Genomic DNA, 20981 nt, shown 5'->3' on the forward strand with positions numbered 1-20981 from the left:
TGCCAGCAATGAGCACAACCCACAGCGGCCAGGCTAGGGCACAGAAAACCTGGCGGGGCACACAACAAATGAAGAAAAGCAATACTAGTCAGGTTGTTTGCAAATCTGTTTGCCCCCTCACCTTCCCAGTCTCGCCGAGGACAGCTCATTAGGCGCCTGGAGAGCTGCCAAAAGCAGATGGGCCTGAGCAAGCGACGCTGCAGTCCTGCCGGAGAGATGCCTCGCTGCCGGGACCCACAAACCGGATAACCGGCCCTGCCGCAGCCTGCTCTAACCCCTTCACCAACCCCCTTCCTGAGACGGCAGGTGAAAGTGGTGCACGCAAGAGATAAAAAGGGTAAATATAATTCAGCCCAACATGCACCTGTCCTCCAGACAAAGCCTGCTCCCGGAAGCCGGGCTGTGCCTCTCAGCGCACAAAGACTGGTCTAAATCTGTCTGTAATAGAGCTTTTCAGGCTGACTGAACAGTAATGTTCACAAGCTGCTCCCCTCGAGGGAATACTGTATCTTCCTCACTGCATTACCCCAATCAGAAAGATCAGTGAGCAGCTCAAAGGCAGTGGTAGAAGAGGCACCGCTGATGCGATTCCATTTAGAATCTATCAGAATATTTTATTTCTCCCTTTGAAAGCGACAGATTAGGTATTTCCACGTCTCTTTGAAGTCTGGCAGAACAATTCACACCAGTGGACCAAACACCCCTTGCTCCTCATTCCTCTTGCTGTGCCAGGTACTGCAGATGGGAGAAAAGCCTCTTTGAAAGCCCCCCAGAGTCACCCGAGGCAAAGCTACCTCTGCAATCAAAGGCTAAACTCCCAGCCAACGGGTAGCGATTTCTCTTCATCACAGCAAGCTTTATTTCCATTCCAGCTTCTTTATTTTCAGAAAGTCTCCTGGAAAATTAAGTGTGGTACACCTCTATTCCAAAAACCTTTCCTTGGCAAGTGCTGGGTTCCCCCTTTTTGGCAGACGCTGAAATTAAATACAGCCTCCCTGTTTATTTCCTTCTTGCTGTGGATATGCACATCCTTGCTGAGCTCTGGAAGCAATTTGTTAGTGGGGAAAAATAAAGAAAGACTTCTAGCTCCTACATAAACAATGGCTGGTGACAAGAGGGGAAAGACAAGGGTTGGAGAATTTCTCACATTTTATTAAAGTGTGTCTCAGTGCAGCAGATCAGACAAAAAGAAGAAAACCCAAACAAAGAGATTGAAACAGCTAAATATCAAAAGGGTACTGGAGAGATTGGCTGAGGCATCTTTCCATGCCCAGGACCAGAACCCCTGCCAGACAACTTCACTGACCAGACACAAACAAGCATGGACTTTGCTGTTCCATGGTACAGATGCCTCCCAGCAAGAAGGCGCTCAGCACAGACAGATACTGGAAAAGCAGAGCCCAGCCTGGTGTACTTGCCAAACACACCTCTGCTAGTCTCAAGTCTGAGTGCTAGAAAGGGGGGGGGACAGGGGGGACGGGACAAAAAAACAACAAACCAAAACCAAAAAAACTTCCCTCACTTTGTACACAAAAGGGAAAAATAAGCAACTAAATCAGTGCTTCCTCCAGCCCAAAGCACAAATTGATAGGATCACACTGATCTAATCCAGAGGGCATTCCCCTGCAGATTATTACAGTCTCAAAGTAGGTCACGCTTGGGCTTGAGTTTCTCAGCAAGCCCAACTCTGACATATTTCTAGAGCATGTGTAGGTGCATGTGTGTTTCTCCCTTTCCCTGTAGTAGCTTGCTGTGTGACATTCATAACCAGAAACACAAATTAGTTCACAGACAGGAGTAAAGTCTAAGGACTGGATGTCTGTTCAAAACAGCAAGAAAGAGTTATTCCAGCCCTATGACCCTCCTTCTCAGTGTACTGGCAGGAGCTGGCAGCTGTTAATGGCCAAGGGCATTCCTCCCACCCAGGGTTTCCAGGGGATTAGGGATGGAATACCGACCCACCAACACACTGTCTGCACAGGGGGAAGCAAAGCGCAGAAGTTAACAGGGCCAGCACCGCACTGGCCGGGAGCTCAGCTCACCATGAAAGCAGGCATGTTTAAACCACTTCTGAAGCAACATGCACTGAGATTTTGGTGTCCACACAGGGTCCCATTCCTCCCTCACACCCTCCATTTCCACACTGGCTTCAGCATAGGGAGCTCATGTGGCCACGGCTGTTACTTATCCCTCCTTTGGGGACAACATTGGGCAAGGCTGCCTCTCCAAGCTGTAGCCGCCTCCAGGCTCACCCTCTACCCAGCCAACCTGCTGCACATTTTGGGCTGCAACAAACAAACAAACAAAAAACTCCAGGAGACCTTTGTGAACCTGCGTTTTGCACAACTACAATCAGGACTCAGGTCCCTCCATTTCTCCACTTCAGCACCTCTTTACCTCTCCCCTTATCACCTGAACACAAGAGCCACATACAAGGCATCATGATCAATGTTTGCAATCAGATCCCTACAAAACAAAGGCTAAGCACAGCAATACTTTTGATTTGTCCGGACGCAAGAGGAGCACATCCCTATTCTCCCTTTATCACCCTGGGACAGCTACAAAACAAAACACCCACCCATACAGAATTACTTTTACACCCATGCACTCAGAGCCCTTCCCGTAACTTTAATTTCAGATCCTCCCAGCTGTCACAGCACTTGCCTCATCCTCCGAGGACTACAAATGCAGGCTTTCTTCATGGTCCTGGACTGTTTATGTGCAGAGCGAGGAAAAGAATTGCATTTGCTGAGGCTATGAATGATTTATCATCACGCTGAATGCAAGAGGAGTGGGGTCCCAGGGCTCACTGCACGACCGGAATCTCACAGGCGGGCTGCATCTGCAGAGATGTTTGTATGCGCTCTTCAAATCATCATTAACCATCAGGACCCTCAAGAGGAGCATTTATTTCCTTGGAATTGTAAGGGAGATGGCTGCTGAGAAAACAGCTGGGCAGGATTTAGCCCCATTATATCCATCTGTCTTGTTCTGCTCTCCCACCCCTCCACCTCCCAGTTTAATTGGGCACAAAAATAGAGATAATAATGAAAATGGAAAAAAAAAAAAAAAAGAGAGGGGGAAGTGCAGTACATAGCACAGGCCAAGTGCGGGTCACAGCTCTGGTCAGTGGAAGCACATGCAGCTGCACAGGGCAGGTTTTATATTTCCAAATACTTCCCCCCCTGCCCCTGGGTCTTAGGTACTCATCCCATTCTACAGATGACATGCGCAGCTCTAAGTGCAGGCATTATAAACAAACAAAAATATGCCTACAACAGCACACAGCTTTCAGCTAGGAAAATGGGCATCAAGTATTCTTAATGAAATGGTTTTGCATTTCCCAGCAGCTCTGCGTTCTCTGGAGACAGGGCAATTAAACAAATACACAGAGCAAGAGCCTGGCCTTGACTCCATCTACAGGAGTTTTGCCACAGACTGAAATGAGGCAGGAATGCCATCCCATGGACCTCCCCCAGCCAGCTACACAGACTGTAACCTAATACACCTCCCGTTAAGGGTGTGATACCAAGAGACAACCATATTTAATACAGCACTCTCTGTCTAGGGATAAAGCAGGATGGAGCCAGCCATCAATCATTCTGCCTCTCTTTCCTTGTAGGATTACAGAGGCCAACCCCACTGCTAGGAAGTATTTATAAAGTAGTATTTTAGTGCTAGATACTGCAGACTTTTTATAGTTACTATATTCCTGTATTTTCCAAGTACTATATTTCCATGCACATAATCCTCACCTCAAACCCACTCATTAAAAAAAGTAATACTGCTCCCTTGAAAAATAGTCCTCAGATTACCCGCAACTCACCATCCCTCCTTCCCAACAGCTATGCCTCCCACCAGTTATCCAAGCAAAGGCTCCCCACAACTAGGGAGAAGGAAACCAAGCAAAGAGGGAGGACCAGGCAGGGGACAAGCAGTCCTGGAGTAAGCCTCCCCCTTTTACTACACCCCCTGCACTGCACTTGAATCATTTCCTCCTTCCTCCCCCGGCAACCCATGGATTAGATGCATGAAAGCACAGCAATTACCACCTTCAATTACCCCAAAGACTCAGGAAGAATAAATTGTTTGTAATGGAGAGCCCTCTTGCCTGCAACCCAAGCAAAGCCGAACCCTTCCTTCATCTACGGCTAACCTACCGAAATCTGTATGCTTTGCAGACCAAGACCATCAGTAAGCAGTCAGCTTTAATTTCCTTGGAGTCCTCCAAATGCAGCATCGTGGCTCATACGCAGTTATCCGCCACTGCCTTTGGAGGCTTCATTTCTTCTCTCCCCTTCCCCACCTCACAGCCCACATCACAAAAATGCAAGCAGGAAGAGAAGGGAGCAGGGAAACTTCTCTCCAAAACCACCTCTTCATTTCAGGCTTGTGGATGTGCTGCAGCACCAGCCTGGAAAAGAAATCCTCGCTCCCTGCCGCCCATCGCAGTTCCCAGGGCTGTTTGGAGAAACATCACCAGACATCAGCTGACACTAGCAATTACATCCAAATAGCAGATACAAGGTCTGTTATCGATCTGTTCCTAGAGGGAAGGACAAGCTATCCAGTAAAAAGGGGTGTCACGTTATTAAATTCTGAAAGGATAATAACCCAACACAGAGGGCACAGCTGTTACTGGTACACTTCAGGCTTCGTTTCTGAGCCTGACAGGGAGCAAAGATCATCAGAGCGCTTCAGCGTTCAGAGACAGGCCTAGAAATTGCAGGAATAAATTAACATATCCATATCCAAATTACTGGGCTAAGGGGGCTGCAGTTTTGCTGGCAGGAACTGGCCTCATGCTGCTGCCAGTCGCTCCCAGCAGTTGTTTTAACCTCTTGTTAGCTGGTACCACAGTGCTCAAGCAGAAGAAAAAAACACTTCGACTTGTCCAAGCTCTGCAGCTTTGCCCCAGAGCAGGAGTTTTAACAGCCCAAAGTCTTCCAACAGCACGTGGAAAAGGCATAAGGGAGGACGAATCTCTCCTGCGGTAACCTGAGCCCGACGCCCTGGTGAAGAACAGCGACAGACAGCTCTGTGCAAAAGCCTGGATCAATTCTGCTGCAAAGGGAAAACATGGCTCAGGTAAGTGAACAAGCCATGGCCTTTCAACATCAGCAGCTCAAAAGAATGGGAGAGTTTAACCAAGCTGCTGCTGAAAAAAAAAAAAAAGAACCAAGAAGAGTTATCGATTTTTATGAGCTTGGAGTCAAGAGACCATAAATTATTCACAAGGCAACAGAGATGGCAGATTTCTTGGACATTTCAGCACCGCACCACACAGAATTATGAGCTCAGATCGTTTGGCCAGACTGTCCCACAATTGAGCCTTTATAAACAGCAATAGTGATCTCTGAAACGGGTGCCTGAATGTGTTACAGGCCACCACCCTGTTAACAGCTTTGCAGGGCATGCCAGGGGTTACAGGCAGAGCCGGACAGACAGAACCACAACAGACAAATGGTTTCATAGCATACTTTGGGGATTTTCCACCCCACTGCAGACAGCAGGTCTCCCTGTCTGCATTAACAAAATTACAAACATAACACCACGAATTAGAAATGAAATGCACCCGCATCCCTGCCCAAACAGACTTGGCTGAGGAATCCAAACCCCTCCAATCATCCTGACAGGCATTTGGAAGTCAAGGTAAGAAGAGCCCTATAGATACCAGTTTTCATCTCTGGGCAGAAAACTCGAACTTACGAGCTCTGCAAGGTACTCCTAGCTTCATCACAAGCCTCAGGTGCAGCCTCTGGCAACTCATCTCTCCAGGTTCCTTTGTAAAATGGAAAGCGCCAGTTTTCCTCCCCTTGTGAGGGAAATGCATTGATGCACCCAGATGCAAGAGCAGCAGAGGCCAGGCAGCGCCTCAGATCACGAGCTCGCCTGCACAAATCCACACGCTGCAGCCAACCTCAAACGCCAAAATAAAGCGGCCCCTTAGATCTGTAGCACTCAAAGCACTGGGGGACACCTGGGATTATCCCATCACACAGATGGAAAAGCATGGACCCAAGAAGTGCTGCTGAGCGCGCCTGGCTGGGCTGAGCCAGCCACTGCCTTCCGCTGGCTCTGGTAACACCAGCCCCTGGTCCTGGCTGAGAACTGGGGAGTCTCTGGTTGAACCCCTGAGCCAGGTGTGACTCCAGAGCATGTCTGAGACCTCAGGACTGGAAACACTCTTGTTTAAAAAGCAGCAGATTAGAAACTTCATACCAAGATAAGTTTTTATGAAATCTAGTGGAGGAAGATCAATATTTTCTTTTGTTAAGTAAACCTGGCCACTGTGAAAACACTGGAGCAGCAGCTTAGAAGACAAATTTTCTGTTTATCCACACCACCAGAAGCAGAAGTGAGAACAAAGACAGCTGCCCTCACCCACTACCCTGACACAAACCTCATCCAGGATCCTGAGCCTTTAACTCACAGAAAGGGAAGCATAAATCTCCCTATGCTTGTGCAGAAAGAGCTGGAGGTTTTAACAAAGTGGTGGAGGGGAAACGAGCCATTTCTCTCTACCCTTTCCAAATCCCAGGGACTTGGATGCCTGGCCAGTTGCCCCTAACAGCACCTAACCCCAACACAGTGCTGCAGCCCTAAAAACACCCAAACCCCTGCAGGTCTCTGCAGAGCCAAGCGTGGGTTTCCAGCACAAACCCCACATAATCTGCAGCGAACACGGCAAGTGCCTGTTATGGGAGGCATGCTGGGAGGAAGGCTTTCGTGCTGAGCCATCTCACACTAATGGCCCCACAGCAGGATCTGGCAGGCAAAGGCAGCCCCCAGATTTAGCCAGCACCGCTTGAGTTTCAGATGGTGCAGAACAGCACATTGATCCATTTATCGTCTGTAGGTTGCCATGGAGACCACAAGTTATTCCCCACCATCGCCACCCCCCACCCCCCCCGCGCACCCCCCTACTGCTTTTCAATTGATAGCTGGGCACTGGGGAAGCATTTGCAGCACCGTGGAAATTAAATCCACACTAGAGGAGCAGGGGATTCAGAGCAGACAAGGCCAAGGGACCTCAGCTTGAGGCGGCCTGTCCTGCTCTTCCCACTGAGTGAGTCCAAGCAAGGAGTCGCTCCAAGCCTCTCACGGAATAAGTATTACTGGAAATTAGCAATACAAAGTGGGATTTTAATGTCCCTCCGTGGGCTCCCCTCTGACAGCAAGTGCTCACAAGGTAGCAAGGAGGGAAGGCTTCCCACTCTGCAAATGCATGTGCCAAAACAGACTTTGGAGCATCCTACAGCATAACCCCACCAGCGAGCTCCTGCTGTCCCCAAGCAGGGTCACACCAAGGAGGACAGCAGTTTTCTGCTCTTCATGTGGCAGATCCACTAGGGAAGGATCACAGCTGATCCTTCACTGAAGGGAGCACAGCATCAAGCAAACACACGACTTCTGTGCACTACAAGCAGCAGGATGAGTGGGTGGATCAAGCAGCTGAACCAACTCAGGCAACTGAACCCGAGCTCAACCTACAGCCAGCTGCTGCTGGAAAGTCACTCCTCAGTGTGTAGAAGACACATGAGCCACCAACTCTGGGGGCAGCAGATCAAGGCCAGACCCGAGCACATCCCGTAATCCTGCCCTGCAGATATACATGCCCAATCCCTCTCCCAGGAAGCAGAGAAAATACCTGACCTTTGAGGCAAATGTCCCAGTGTGGTGCACAGCACTGCCTCCTCACACCTATGCAGTCCAGGCTCTATCACCACAAAGTATTTCAGGGGCTGCTGTTTAGCACTGTTGTTTACCAGAACAAGATATTATCACATTTCCTTTCTCCCACCTCATGTTGGATGGAGAAACACCATCAAGACAACCTGAGGAAGATTCTCAAATCTTAAGGCTTAGGTTTTGGCTTTTAACGCCACACACAGCCACCTGAGCAAGTCATCTGCTTAGATAGAAGACCTGATCCCATGTAATTCCCTTGCATTTCAAGAAGCGGCTGCTGTGCAGGTGCTGCACTTCTTGATGGGTCATTCCTTGCACATACAAGCATGAAAACTTGGTGCTGGCTTTACCCAAGGCTCCAAAAGCACATTACCACAAGCACCGCTTTTAGGAGGCCAAAGGAGATGACCTTTGTGCCACGCAAAGAGGAAGAGCTGGTCTCCACAGCTCCCTCCAGCACAGCGGGTTACTGCCGGGGGAGCCCAGCAGCCAGTACCAACCCCAGGCACTGGAGCATGAGGACACGGGGCAGGTGGCAGAGCACAGAAAGGCAGCTGCAGGCTGAGAGCCTTCAGGGAAACTCAAGAAGCGTGGTGTAAATACTGTATGCGCCCGGAGCCAGAAAGCTCAGCGAGGGCTGTGTGTGGCATTTCCTGAAGGTTACCTCTAATATGTGCTGTCAGCCTGCCAGCCTTCGACTGTCTGCTGAGTCCTTCTGTGGGAAGCACGGTGCTGCCTGGACCTCTGTGGCATTGTCACAGTCTGTGACAGTGAGAGCTTAAAAAATAAAATTCCTCCCATCCAGCACAGACAAGGCAGGTGTAGGACACCAGGGCAAGCAAACCCACTGAAATCTGGCAGGATGGAAGGGCTCCTCTCTTCTTCTTAACACCTGGTCACATAGCTACTCGCCGAGCATCGTGTATCTCCCCCTCCAAAGCACAGGACAGGGCCCCTGTACACCAGCGGGGAGACGAGCAGGCGGCTACAGCCTGTCCGGCTCGGCAGCCCTGCTGCACACACAGCTGCGCAGCCCATCCGCCACGCAGGCGTATTCTGCACGGGGCAGCGGGCGAGACCACGGCTGTGCCGCGATGCTCAGGCCAGTCTCCTCTGGCAGCAGCAGTCAGGGTGCTTCACAGCCTCTCTCGCCTGTGCAGAGGCACGAACGCTGTGTCCCATCCTGTATCGGAGCAATCGGTCAGCAGAGCCAGAGTACAGCAGCAGACATTTGTCTGCATTTATGTACTAGCTGCCGCCAAAGAGATTATCCCAGCCCTCCCCACTCATCTGCTTTTTCTGATTCACTAGGAACAGACTGGGCATCTTTACCTATTACCAGGCCTTTTCTGCTTCTCAGGGTCAAGTTTACTCACAAGTGTAGAGACTTTCCAGCCCCGTGCTCACAGCCCACTAGTGAAGTGGGTCTGCTCTCTGCTGTTCTTCAAGCGACCTGCCAAGCTCAGTATAATGCAGAAGCTTGCAACCAAGCCATGATCGGCACCAGTCTCTCTAGCCCAGACACCAAGCTTTCCAGCTAAAGCAGCAAATGCCCAGCCTCTCTTGCTAAGGCTCTGCAGCCCTCCCCTTCCACCCCTTTCTTTTTCTTTTCTTGCAGAACTCCTCCAAATACAGCACTGGAAATAAATGATTGCCAGTGGTACCTGTGCAGTACGCGCCAGATAACAGAAACACTGCAATTGTGAACAGAGAACAACTCCAGAGACCTGTCATTCCAGCAGAGGGGAAGCCATGTTCAAGACCTCTTTGGTTACATAAACTTCATTTCCATGTCTTTTATCACTGATAAGATAAGCCATTGCTCAAGTTCAAGTTCTGTATCAAGTAAACCATGATAATCCTCTTAGGAATTCCCCATGCCCCAGCTTGAACAGACCTGCAGAAAAGAGCTTAAGGGGTTGCCTTCAGCTTAAAAAAAGAAACACACACAAGCACGCAGCCACATACTTGTTTATAATGCAGGCAAATTTGGGGCCTAATATAGAGTGCTGAAGGCTTATATGGGTCTGCCTGAATAAAGGGATCTACTTCTGCCCTAGTTCATAAATGCTACAAACTACTACTTGGTCGTGCATCACACAGCTGAATGCCAGCCCAAAGACAACCGCCCTTCTGAGGAGGTTTTCTTGCAGCGATAAGGATCTGGAGGATCAGACCCCCAAAAGCAATTAAACTGATTCACGACCAGTCCCACACACTTTGTGCTGGATTACAGTAAAAAGAATTTTACAGGCAGCTGTATTTTTTTTTTGTTTTATTATAGCACAGGATGATTCTACATGCTTTAATGCTGGTGGCAGAATTACAGTGATTTCAAGCAATTATTACCCTGCTTCAGGTATAAGATTTAAAACTCACTAAGACCACCTCCTCCTGTACTATACTGTCAGGACATCCAGATGTGAACCATCACCGTCTATATTTGTTAAGATGGTGATGTGATCCAATCTAGCAACTGGATATATTTGCTAACCACTTAAATATGCACTCACACACGCTGCGCTGTAACACAAAAGGCCATTTCATATATTTCTGATTGCAAGACGGATGACAGCAATAAGCAGACACACAAACTCTCGCCCTCCTCTCTGCTGCTTGTCATCAAGACGCAAATTACCTGGGCCAGCAATTTTATCACAGCATCTTCCAGGGAACTGACTTAGCCTAAAGGCAATGAAGGCCAATATTCGAAGCTTAATACTTTACTTCACAGGGCTGCATCTGGCCACCCCCGTGCAGTTCAGCGACATGCAACCACACACTGGAAGGGCACAGCCTCAAGCCCTTCTAAGCCTGCAGCTGCTAGAAGATCAAGGCACAAGGCGGTAGGTATCATCTGAAATTGGTGCTTAAAATGTAAACTTTCTTCAGGTCTATCTACTTCCTCAGCCAGCCCAACAGGCTCATGCACCCACAACTGTTTCTTATTCCTTTCCAGCTACCAAGACTTGCATCCCTCTGATAGCCTCTCTCCATTAGGATCTTTTTCACACATCTCCGAGTATTTTATGACACTCAAACTAAAAGATGCAGCGTATCAAACAAAACACATCTCTCCTCCTCACCAGGAACTTCAAGATCCTTTAGCATTGACTGACAACTCACAATATTGTGGGAAAGGTTATTTTCAGATCAGCTGCTGGAAAAGCTCTTCCAAGGGAGCAGCTGAATTCAAATCACACACCAATTAGCTCAGGGGGATTTGTATGTTTTTCTTTCAGGAAACCTATTTGAAAACAAAACAAACAGAAAAAAAATGGTTTAAATATTATTAAAAGATCTCAAACTGTGTCACAAGCATGCCACATTTTCCACTGAGGAAAACAGGAGCAAATCTAACCAGTTTCACCCCATCAGAAGGGGTTTTGTCCTTCAAACCCTCTTGCTGGGTCCCCCCACATCCCAAGGAAGAGCAAGGTAACACAGAGGTCCAGAGCAGCTACAGACCTGTTCAGCATCACGCTGTGCCAAACCGCCTGGGTCCATCCTGTATCTTTCCCATAAGATGAGGTTTTCCACACCGCTCTCCTTAGGTTTTCGCCTCTCGCCTCAAGGCCACATGCAGATGACCGTGCTTTTTCTGAAGCCAGTGCCAATGAGGCCACTGCATTCGTTATCCAGCAGGATAATGACAGAGTGCAATTCAGTCAACAGCAAATCCTCCCCAGGGAGATGCCCTCTGACCTTCCCTGAGCTGGGGGATGAACGTAGACAGCCAGATCTCAGACAGGCGGCAGAGCTGAGTGAATAATTCCTAATGAATCCTTTCATCTCTTCTTTTGTTTTGGGGAAGGGGGGTGGTGGTGGAGGGAAATAGTATGGAACTATCCACCAGCAGAAAATTATTTTCCAGAGCTACCCCAAATCACTGTCATCCAAACGACATCTTTCATGGCTTCTGTTCAGTATACAGTGAGCATGAATGACATGCTGCTCTCTGCAGAGATGCCCCTCGTGCAGTCAGCCAGCCTGGGAGGGGAGAGCAGACCGGGCAAAGCCACAGCAAGACTAGGGATGATCCTGGAAACCTAGCTTAAAATCACCCTTAGGCAAGCAATTGAGAGTGAATCTAAGATAACCGTTCAAACCACATTTTTGCCAATAAAATTCAGTTCCGCTGACACATCAGCAAACACATGAAGCACAAGAAAGTTCATGAAATAAGGCCCACAGAAAGCCAGGACCTTACCTCTCTCCACCTGCTGGTCAGCCCTTACTATCAATTTTCTCCCATTTTCCAACCCACAAGCTGGAAGGATCACAAGCATTTGATATAAGATTTTTTTTCCCTCCAACAAAAAGCAGCAATTCTCATTTCTCCCATGTGAATTCAGCTGCAGAATTCAGTTCTGCAGTATCTTCAGTTCTGCAGTTCAGTATCACCCAGAGATATAACAGTAAATAAGGGTGGAAAACCAACTCGCAACCATGAGATCTCAGAGCTGCTTCACAAACTTTCAGTTACCTATGCGGCACCCAGGCCCATGGGCACTAGTCTCCATCAGTGTGACCATACCAGTTTTAGACACATGGGTTTTATCCCCATCTCTCAATTAGGCCTGAAATCAGCCATATCTGAAGCAGTCACTTCCATCTAGCTGCACCAGCATTTACAGGGATTGACCCTCAGCAAGCCCCACCTCACCAGCATCTATGTTTTATACTGGGAATAGAAATTACACGGAAGGACCACAGTCTTGGGATGCTCCCTACCCTATCCCCAGGCAAATGAACTGATGTGAACCTACACACTTAAATAGAGCTTGGCTCGTGTATTTATATAGATGCCAAATCCCAGGGATATCAATGACAATCTCTTCCCCAGTAAAACCTGATTACAGCACTGGACTCTCTAAAGCCCCCCTGCCATCTCCCACGTCACCCGGGACGTCACGGGGAGAGGCCAGCAAACCTCTCCAGGTGCCCAGCACAGTGGGGATTGCAATGCCAATGATTAAGCAGATCTTCAAAGGAAGAAAAACAAGAGTCCTAGTCAATGACTGACCAGCATAATGGCTCAGGCTACTCTCATGTGCTCCTCTCACAGCACATTTGTTTGCCGGGCTGCCCAAGAGGTTTCAAAGGGTCAAACACAGGGTCATCAACTGCACAGTGATTTCAGCTTCGCTGAAAAATATAAAAAGCTGAAACCGCAAACAAGGAAGGTCCCAGTACTTACAATTAAGGCTAAAAAGACATGAAAATGCAAATCCTTTAAGTTCAAACACACCAGAGGCAGCATCAAAAAGAAGAAAAAAAAAAGGATCCCATGATTTTTGAAGATCAGAGCTTAGCAATATTTAGTAATCCACCTAAAATTCTGACCAGCCTCAAGGACCAAGAGCGGCTGCGGAAAGCAAAACCTTGCTTTCAGGCTATTTTGAGAAGCACTCACAAGGTTTATCCCAGAAACTGCTTTCTGCCTACTCAGATTTCTCAACTCAACCGATCACATGGTATTTAGATGGACTGCTGGAGACACTTGAGAATAGCAGTGCTGCCTGCCGCTATCTGCCTGGCACAGGATGGTTTTTAATTGAGGCTGAACTCTTAAGTCCCTGCTGCAGTCTGCAGCTCCAATCACTGAAATAATAATTAAACCCAGGAGAAACAGCGCAAAGTAGCAATGCCTTTAACTAGTACATTAAGATGAGGAAACCCAAAGACATGCACAGACATCTCCAGGATGTGTTGTTTTGTTTAAAGCCTGAGGATTTGACCAGATTTTAAACAGCAAAAGTCAGGGTGGCAGAGAACCTGCAGTGCAGTACAGAAACACAAGAGATGCAGAAAAGCATTCACTTTTACCTCACCCAGTCCAAGGAGGAAATAAGAGCAAGTTTTTCCCATCTGAGTGTGAGACCTTCCTCCCATGGGAATCTGAGAGATTATACAGCAAGAGGGGAATGCAGAGCAAGAGAAGCGCCTGAGACATCAGTCCAGTTCAGAGCCATACCCTCCAACTCATATGGACCTGGGAAAGAAACCTGCTGGAGAAACCACCCTGAGAAAGTCAGCGCTGGCTGTGACGGCTGCTGGTGGATCAGACAACACAAGTTCTGCTCTGAAATCCGAGGGGAGACACTCAGCCTGGAAACGACTCTCCATTAGGTTAATTAGTCAAGTTTGATGTATCCAAGTTGGTTACCATGGTCACAGGAACTGAAGAGTAATGCTTTACACAGATTTCCCTATGTGAGACCAGGGATGGGGGAGCTGCATCCAGCTCCTCCAGGCCCCCCCAGCAGGGCAGGGAGGAGGACCCCACCGCCCCGGGACACCCTGGGCTCTGTGCAAACACCCTCCCCACCCCACTCTGGGCTGCTTACAAATGCTTACTGGAAGAGCTCCTTGTCTGTAGATCATAAGGCTGCTAAAAATAGCACCGGAGAGCAACCAGGTTAATGACACATCAAGATGATGCATTTGCACACGGAAATAAACAGAATGCATGTGAGATTTGCCCTCCACCTGGCTTTTCTTTGTTTTTGAGTGGGGGAAGAAACACAAAGATGCTCTGTTTTCTCCTAAAAATTCAAAACCCATCTGTCAAGGAAGTGACAGAAAGCTGTCCATCTCTCCAAACACCATGCCAAATACAGCCGAACCTTGTTTATCTATTCCAGTGCCTGCGAAGAGACCACAGTGTGTTACAGCATTTCCCCAAACAAGCAAATATTTTTAAGTGTCATTAGCTACATTATGATCAACATCATGTCAGTTACTTACAACTCTACACTGCAATACACATTCATTCATCCATGCACTAGAGCAAGCGAGTAAAAACTACTGCCACTTCTAGAACAGCAGCAGATTTAGAAAAGAAGTTGGAGAGAAACAGCAATTTGCAATTCAGCAAAGCTCCTGTAGAAGAGCGGTTTTAAACTCTCTTGCCAAAAGGACCCTCCCCTCTCTCACTTTCTGTTTATCAAGTGCCTTACTGAGCTTACCAGTGCTTGCAGAAGCTGCCACAGGGCACAGAGGATGGCATCTGACCAACTTTCCTCTTCATCAGCTCTCCCCTGGATATGCAGGGCTGAAGGCACAAAACCACAGACTACTTGAGTCTCCCAGGGAGCACAAGCAAAGCTCAAGGAACAAAGGTAACGCAGCCAGCACCTAACACAAAGCAGTAACGGGCACACGGAGGGCGATGTGAAAAGCCTAAACCCTGCCATGTTTGTGAACCAGGCAGTCAATTTCCAGCCTATGGAAAAGGATCAAATGCCACAGACCTTCCCAGCTGCCCAGATCATGGCAGGAAAGGACCCAACTTCTACCAATATTGCCTGACCGTGACTCCAGGCTGAAATCACTGCTGTTGCTGGAATGCAAGTAGAACACTGCGTGAGGGACTGTATCATCTGTTGCAGAATTGGGTTATCCCCTGCTAAAGGGAGACACATCAGAGATAAGCACAGGTCTGTGCAGAAGTTTGAGAGAAAAATCTGCTATATAGAGGAGAATTTTAGGACTGTGGTTTTACTCCCACAAAAGACATCAGCTTGAAACGTAACCAAGCTGTGCAAATTACAGCCACCTATCCCCTGATTTCAGGCTGTCTGTACCTTGGCCCTCCCTGTAGTACCCATACTACCCCCACAGCGGTGCCAACTCAACCAAAAGCACCATCGCTTGGTGAAGACATTCATTCAACTACCCAGGTGAAAAATAACAGGAGAGAGAAGCCCTGGGATAGGAACATGGTGAGGGGCAGTGATGTGTCAAACTCCTTTAGCCAGCACTATAGCCAAAGCCCTCATATCCCAAAAATACAGCCTAAAAGAAGTCAGCTAGATGCTGCAAAAAAGGCAGAAGAAATCACTGTTCTTTGACAGACCCAAACCCATTAAGAGATACAATTCAGCTCCACCTTTCTTAGCAGGTTAATGTTAAGCTGCTACTTTTTTTTTCCCCCCTTCTGCAGAGGCCTTAATTGGTTGCTTAATACAGATTTCACTGTTATGCTTATCGCAAGACTTGGAGCTGGCCATGTGACGGGAGCACAGAACACAGAGAAGACCCATTTGTCTCCATAACTAATTGTTCTGCCTCCTCAACATACACATTAAATTGACTTGGCAAAACTGCAAGGCAAAGCTGCTGTATTTATTTAGACGTTTCTTCTGCCGGTTGAGAGGCTTTGTACAGCAGACTACAAAGGGCCAAGACAGCACAGGCACCTTTATCAAGTTTATGCAAAACTGGAATGAGTGAAAAAAGGATCAGGCCCCAGGTTAGCAGCATTCCTGGCCGTGTCCTTTACAGTAGGTATTTTAGCCTCAGTTACCCAAGAATTAATTGGCAAAATACTCAAGAAGTTCATAAAGGCAAGTGTGAACACTCACTTATTTCTGGTTACGGCCTTCTTTACCCTAAGGATCAACCTCCATAAAAAAAGTACAAAAGTACATGTAGACTGCCTGATCAAAACGCAGGGGAGTGCCTGCATTAGCCAAACACATTTAATGCCTCAAGCAGCAACCAGGTAACTCAAGGCTGAAGAGTCATGCAGAGACATGTTCTTCCTGGAACAGCCCCACGCCTGCAGCCAGGGTCTGACTCTGCACCCATCTTCCAACTCAGCCAAAGGTTCAAGGTGTTTCCGCATAAAACAAGGAACTAGAGCAAGACGAACACAATAATACATTGTGTGGGGAATAAAACCTCCTGCCGAGAAGAAATCCATGGACATTTAAAAAGCACAACTGAACAAAATGAAAAAAAAAAAAAAAAAAAAAAGCTACAGATGGAGCTTAAAGTTCTTGTCTCATTGAAACAGCAAAACTCACACCGTCTTTGGCAGGGAAAGTAGGAACAACCAGGGTGCTTGCGTCTGCCTCTGCAGCACGACTCCTCTACCTCTGGGCAAACCAAACTCCCCATTTCTCAGCTTTCACCTGCTGTTGGCAGAGTTTAAGGACATTCACAGAAGTGCTCTAAATTTCATGAGCACCAATCTCAGTGGAAAAGATGCAAACCTTAGCTTTCCACAGTGACAGAGTTAGAACAAAAACACAACCCTTAAGGTACACACAGACATCTCTACTTTTGTTTCATAATGCTGGAGAAAACCCAAAATCCTGCAGTGTTTCTCAGTCCATCACCACACAGCCCTCAGGAACGCTGCTGGCAGCTGGCTGGGTTCTGGACCAAAACCGCAGCAGCTCTTTACGTGCATCTCTAATCATGGCATCTTAAGACACGTAGACATCAAAAATCAAAAAGCACAACAAAATTTTTTAGCAGCTACCCTGTCAAGAGAGCAAAGCCAAGCCAAGACTAAAACCTACAAATGAAGAAAAAAAAAATAGAGAGGAAGAAGAAAAAAGAGCTGGCTGACACCTCCTATACATGCTGTCAGCAGGATCATTTGCTCCAAAAATAAAGATGCTCAACGCATCTAACTGATGACATGACAACTACTTCATGGTCCCAATACTGGAGTTGCGTAAAAACCTCTGAACATCCACTGCCTTGCAGCTCAGTAAAAAACAACCACTTGTACTCACTCAAGAGCAAGCAGCAGACACTGTGTGCCACTCCCAAGGAGGATTTTCAGCTCTTCATGTCCACTCAAGCATCCATGCGGGCTGCAAGAGAAACCTTTCACCCCTCTACCCTTCGCCAGTCACGCTACGCAGCTCCAGCCACAAACCCGCAGCTGAGCTAGCTGCCCAGGTGCCTGTGCCACATCATGCAAAAACATCTCAACACCAGCTCAGGATCCCAAACAACTCTGCAGAGCAAGCGCAGAAAGGCAGTGCTACTGGCCCCAGGTCCCTGCACGCAGCCAGCGGCAGCCAAGCCTCCTGCATAGCCTGGATACACTCAGGCTGCCTCATCAGCACCTCCCAAATAAGTGACATTTATTTAAGACTAGAAAGCCTTAAATAAGAATACTGATGGTTTTTTCCACTGCCAGTTCAGAGAGTTTTCCCAAAACACTGGATACACAGATTTCTGTAACGCAGACTTTGCTGCATTTTATTTCTTTGACAGTTTTTAATCACCTCTGGTCTAGCATTTGGAAATTATTATTCACACACACACACAACAGGAACAAGGCTGCAGGGAAACATGAATTTCACTGGCCTGCCTGGTTTTGTCTGTGGACACCACCTCACATATTACCAAATCAAAACAAGCCGGCCAACTTCAGCGTGAGGGGGGGAAATGAAAGGGCAGACCGGTGACCTAGAAATGAAGCTGAGACTTTGGCATGAGCTTGAAACTCTGCAGCAAAAGAGGGGGGAAAAAAAAAAAAAAAAAAGCTGTAACTGCTTTCAAGACAAAGCTTGAAAAGTTTATTAATGGAATTATATGACGTGGTACCTGCAGAAAAACAAGGGCTTGATCAAGGAAATCTTTCCAACAGGAAAGAGTCATCCCCTTCGCCAAACAGAAGAAACTCTTGTGCCAGAGAAGAGGGGACACAGTTATTTAAGGTCCCAATGCAGGAAAAACACCCCCAGGCAAACGACTGGAGAAACTTCCTGAGCACACAGCTCTGATACCAAACCCCACCACTCTGTTACACACCTAAAATTTACATACCGCATGATATCATGAATCGAATGACGGTAACAGCGAGGGCTCGACGAGCCAGTAGACAAAGCTTTAGGGCTTCAAGCAATGGATCAGGAATGCTGCAGTCACACGTCTCAGCGCCGATCCAATGCAAACTCACCCTGCCAGGTATAATTGGTTCAAGGAGGGTGTTAACAAGTTACCTGTGTTCCAGCAAGTTTCAGGCTTGATCACCAGCATAAAACTGACAGAGAATCTGCATCACCCTCCAGCAAGGCTGACAGGAGAGTCCATCACATGCCAACGTCCAGCCTGGACTGTGCATGTACCACTGGGTAATCCAGTGTAAATCACTGGGGACTCGCAGCCTTCACAAAACCAGCTCCTTGCAACATCAGGCCAAAGAGATCACACGGCCTCGGCAGTAAACACTTATGCAGAGCTGCAAAGTGCCTTCTGCTATATGAGCCAGGTGCTGCCACCAATAAACCATGTGCTAACCAGTGTTTCTGCAGTGCTGGGAGGTACGTGTTCAAGAAGTTTGCAGAGGCCAAAAACTGAGCTATTTACAAAGTGATCAAGTATCACACAGCTGAGACCTGGTCCTATAAAAACGTAGCTGTTGGAGTAATTTTATAAGGTTTTAAAATATTTTCAGAAGAAAGCCAACTTTCCATTGTTTGCCGCAGCTTATTAGAAGCCCACGCTCCTCTACGCTGCGGGACAAGACACCCTACCCTCCACCTTCTCCAGCCAGCACTGCACAGCAGGAGGTACAGGTAGATTTTCAGAAAGCTTGACTTTGCCTGCCATCCTACTCGCCGATTCAACTCTCCCACCATATCCCACTGAACCCCAAGCCCAGGGTTCAGTCCTTCACCACAGTGTGCTGCAATAATCGGACCCCAGCTCTTTACACAACCATCTAAGCCTCCAGACCTTGCAATTACACACTCCCCGAGGAGGACGAAACCTGCCCGCCTGGGAGGCAGAGAGTCCTCAGGGACTGATTACAGACGATGGGATGATCCGCACCAGGAAGCTTCCCAAATCCTGTCATCCTCCACCCACGGGCTGACACATTTCTTTCCTTCTGCCTTCTTTAACGTAAAGACACAGAAGAGCACAATACAAACCACTCTCTTGCTCTAACATGCACAGGACAAACCTTAACTGTGTTGCTTAGGAAGCTGGTGAGAAGCATTTGGGTACCAGCACAGAGCACCAGCCTGAAGCCAGCAGAAAACAGGGTTTAGAAGCCTTAAAGGTCCCAAAAACTACATGACAGATGGCCACGCCACTGGAGTATTTCTTCAGTTTACAGCCAGTTCATTGCACAGGCAGGGTGAAGCACGCCCAGACAGTAAGGGTTAACTTCCCACGTATTTGGGCCGAAACTGCATTTCTGGGCACCGCCACTCTGTCCAGAGTTAGGCCAGGGAAACAATGCTAAATAAAGATTACGTGGAGTGGTATTATGTAAATAATTCTCTTCCACAATGAAAGGATAAACCTAGACTGCTTGGTTAGTTATTAACCCGGGAGCCAGCACCGCAGAGAGGAAATCCTGCTGGCTCTCCCCGCCTCGACACATGCACCGCCGGGAGAGCCGCAGCCCCGGCTGCGGCTACCAGAGACAATACTCGCACCGTCCCCTGCCTCCCCGAGCGCTGGCACTCTCCCTCGGACCACTTCCCACAGGAGGAAACCATTTGGGCCCCACCACATTGTCTCCTCCTAGGGCAGCCCCACTCCTCCTGGCTTCACTGCCGCTGCCGGGGCTGGACTTGGCCCCCTCCCTCCTCCCACCACTGGTGCAGGACACGGAGGGCTCCCTGATCCCTCCTCTTGAAGACTTTCCCTTCCCCTTGTAGGCTGAACCCACTGGAGTCCGCCTTTGACTGCACATCTCCTCCTGCCCAGAATTAACTTAGTCGACCTTTCTGCCTCCACCTCCCCCCTGCAACCTTCCTCCTGCCTTGGCCTCACGTCTGAATCCTTTATGTTTGTCATACGATTTTAAATCTGTCAGCAATTCATCTATCTGCTGCCTCCTGGGTTTTTAATGCGTGAACTGTTCTGGGATACAGCCTTGCATAAAGCTCTCAGTGGAAAATGAAGCTGTACCTTTCAGAAAGCAAACTGGCTTTGAGATCATTTCTTTCCAAGGTGCTGGGCTGTTTCAAAGACTGGCTTCTTCCCTACAGCTAGCAGAAAAGCCATGATGCTATCTGGTCTAAAATAAACATTATGGGAGCGGCGATAAGGGGAAATATTTCAGCTGACTAAGAGTAATGTGGGTTCAAATCCAAGCGTAAGCTGATATTGCCTGTAATTTGTTCCCGAGCCAAAAACACAGACTGGGAGTGAAAAAATGGAAGGCATTAAACAACAAGCAGCATACTCAGCGACTCTGGAAAACTTCAGCATTTCCATTTATGTTATTATTTTTTTAAATAACCTTCAGTTTCACGGATCATAAAGTTAATTTGGAGTTAACTTCCCTTCTCTGTAACTAGACAAAGCTGCTATCCTTTACATTCGTTAATGTTTGTTCAGTGCTCTGCAGCTATAAAGCGCTTGAGAGCACTAACCATTATCAGCATCCTCCTTGCCACCCAGCAGGCACATAACTGTGCCGATTGCTTTGCTTTCTGTGTCACACACACATACACACCCCCCCATGCCCCAACTCTCCTCCAGCCCTAGCACTGTGGTAGCAATCACAGCCACGGCCA

The 20981-nt window shown here is 48.0% G+C and overlaps 1 protein-coding gene across 14 annotated transcripts in view; it reads right to left on the reverse strand.

Annotated features, from left to right (window-relative positions):
- Positions 1-20981, reverse strand: part of NCOR2 (nuclear receptor corepressor 2) — a 257821-nt gene that overhangs the window by 232207 nt on the left and 4633 nt on the right. The gene's annotated exons all lie outside the window — the stretch shown is intronic.

The sequence above is a fragment of the Accipiter gentilis genome, chromosome 7 (genome assembly GCF_929443795.1).
Source record: "Accipiter gentilis chromosome 7, bAccGen1.1, whole genome shotgun sequence".
Classification (NCBI taxonomy): Eukaryota; Metazoa; Chordata; class Aves; order Accipitriformes; family Accipitridae; genus Astur; species Astur gentilis.